Here is a 2500-nt window from a genome sequence, read left to right as displayed (position 1 = left end):
ATATAAAAGGCTCCATTACCTTGTAGCTCACGTTATGGCTCCGTAGCCATAGACAGTATATATATATAATGGACCAGCAGACCCCGTGTCTCTGGTCTGAGACCAGTGGAGGATATCAGAAGTCTCTTTCCCGGTGCTGGCTGAGTGTTACTGAGCAGCCTCCAACTGAGCTTGAAGACGTAGATGTGACGTGAGCAACGTGTCTGAAAGTGTGAAGTCTTCTGGTAGCTGTGAGAGAGAAATCTCAATCATTCCCAATCTCACAGAGACGGAGAGTGGAGGTATATGTAAGGAGATAACATAGACACAGGCTAATTACTGATCACTAACATGCTAGTTAACATTAACATTAACATGTAATTAACATTATCATTAACATGCTAGTTAACATTAGTAATTAAACCTAAACAGCTAATGGAAGTCCAAACTGCCTGTGAGCTTCTCCTGTACTATACGGTAATTCCTCTACTGTGTGACAGTAAGTCTCGTGGTTATGACCCAATCGTTAGCCTATTGTTATAAAAGCGTCTGCTACGGAGCCATAACGTGAGCTACAAGCTAATGGAGCCTTTTATACATTGTCGTGTTTCTTTAGAAATAAACAACGGAGAAATAGAGTCTTTAAACGCTTCAGATGTAAAGTTATTTCCTGTCAAAGTGATGTCAGAATGAATGGGAGTCAATGGGATGCTAACGGGAGGTGATGGTTGGTAGCATCAGAATGAATGGGAGTCAATGGGATGCTAACGGGAGGTGATGGTTGGTAGCATCAGAATGAATGGGAGTCAATGGGATGCTAACGGGAGGTGATGGTTGGTAGCATCAGAATGAATGGGAGTCAATGGGATGCTAACTGAAGGTGATGGTTGGTAGCATCAGAATGAATGGGAGTCAATGGGATGCTAACTGGAGGTGATGGTTGGTAGCATCAAAATGGCGCCAAAAGGAGGTTTAAGTTCTGAAGCGAAGCTTACCCCCCTTGCCCGTAGCAGACGCTTTTATAACAATAGGCTAACGATTGGGTCATAACCACGAGACTTACTGTCACACAGTAGAGGAATTACCGTATAGTACAGGAGAAGCTCACAGAGCTTAGCCCATAGAGCAGAGATCTTCAACAGGGGGTTGGGGAACCTTAGGGGGTCCTCACAGTTACTGCAGCGGGGCCCAAAAGTTATTGTTCAATCATTTCAAAAAAAGTTTCAAAGGTAATATGTCTAAAAATATATATAAACATGGGTCCAACATATTATTAGCAAAGATAAATTGGCCTATTGTTGAGTTTTAACATTGATGACAGGCTTATTGGCCTGTAGGTCAAGTTTTAGATACAGTTAAGCTTAAATATTCACTGTGCTACGTATAACATTAAAACATGACGTATAAACATATGAATATGTCAATAAGAAATGATTGTAATTCCTTAGTAAGTATTGTATGTACCATCAAATGGTATGTGTAAAGGCTTTAGGCCGCCCTACGCGTTACTGGAGGCCCAGTTTAATATGCAACTCCATTTCATTCAGTATGAGGTGGACCCCTGCCGTAGAGAGGCCATGAAAAGCATCGGAAATAAATATTTCAGCAACGTTTTGATGGATTGTCGGTATGTGGCGAGTGAATTCATAGGAAGTAACATTGAGATTTCTCTCGGCACAGCTACCAGAAGACTTCACACTTTCAGACACGTTGCTCACGTCACATCTACGTCTTCAAGCTCAGCTGGAGGCTGCTCAGTAACACTCAGCCAGCACCGGGAAAGAGACTTCTGATATCCTCCACTGGTCTCGGTCCAAGTCTACACGGTCTCCATTTCTTTCACTGTCTATGGTGTGTGCAGGTGGAGGGTTACACTCTGCAGACGGGATGTTTTCACCGGAACTAACAGTCAACTTACCACCATAACAACAATGGGCTTGACACGTGTAGGAAAATTTGCAGGCATGAAAACGGGTCAGGGGTGAAAAAGGTGAGAAGGATATTATCCCTCTGGGGGGGTCCGGGGCATGCTCCCCCGGAAGAACATTTTAAATATTCCAGATTTTAAAGCATCAATCTGATGCATTTTGAGATGCATTTTTTGCCAACCAACAGTGTAATATTTCAATATGCACTCATTAAAGTTAATTTGACTGGCAAAACAGTTAAAGTCCTTCTGACATTACACAATAATAAAAGTCATAATTTATAAAACTAAAAAGTTTTGGATACATTTTTACTTCTTCCAACCATATGTTAAATAAAGAGTCAATGTGGATTTACATATTGCAATAATATCAGGTCATCATCAAAAAAGAGAATTAGTACATTCAAGATTTTGTCCATGTTGATATTAGCTGCTTTATTTAAATTGATTAAAAACGTGGCATTGTTTATCTTTTCATATAGCTAGACGTCTATAAACTCTGGGACGAGGCCGTTATGTTTAAATACCTGCCATGTTGACTCCAAACAGACAGCTTTGTCAAAGCTGTTTGGGCTTCAGATAGCCTTAGTATAA

The 2500-nt window shown here is 40.9% G+C and overlaps 1 protein-coding gene across 1 annotated transcript in view; it reads right to left on the bottom strand.

Moving 5' to 3' along the window:
* LOC114566298 (glutamate receptor 1) overlaps positions 1 to 2500 on the bottom strand; it is a 59374-nt gene that overhangs the window by 7842 nt on the left and 49032 nt on the right. The gene's annotated exons all lie outside the window — the stretch shown is intronic.

The sequence above is a fragment of the Perca flavescens genome, chromosome 13, assembly GCF_004354835.1.
Source record: "Perca flavescens isolate YP-PL-M2 chromosome 13, PFLA_1.0, whole genome shotgun sequence".
Classification (NCBI taxonomy): domain Eukaryota; kingdom Metazoa; phylum Chordata; class Actinopteri; order Perciformes; family Percidae; genus Perca; species Perca flavescens.
This window is presented reverse-complemented; position numbering and strand designations above follow the sequence as displayed.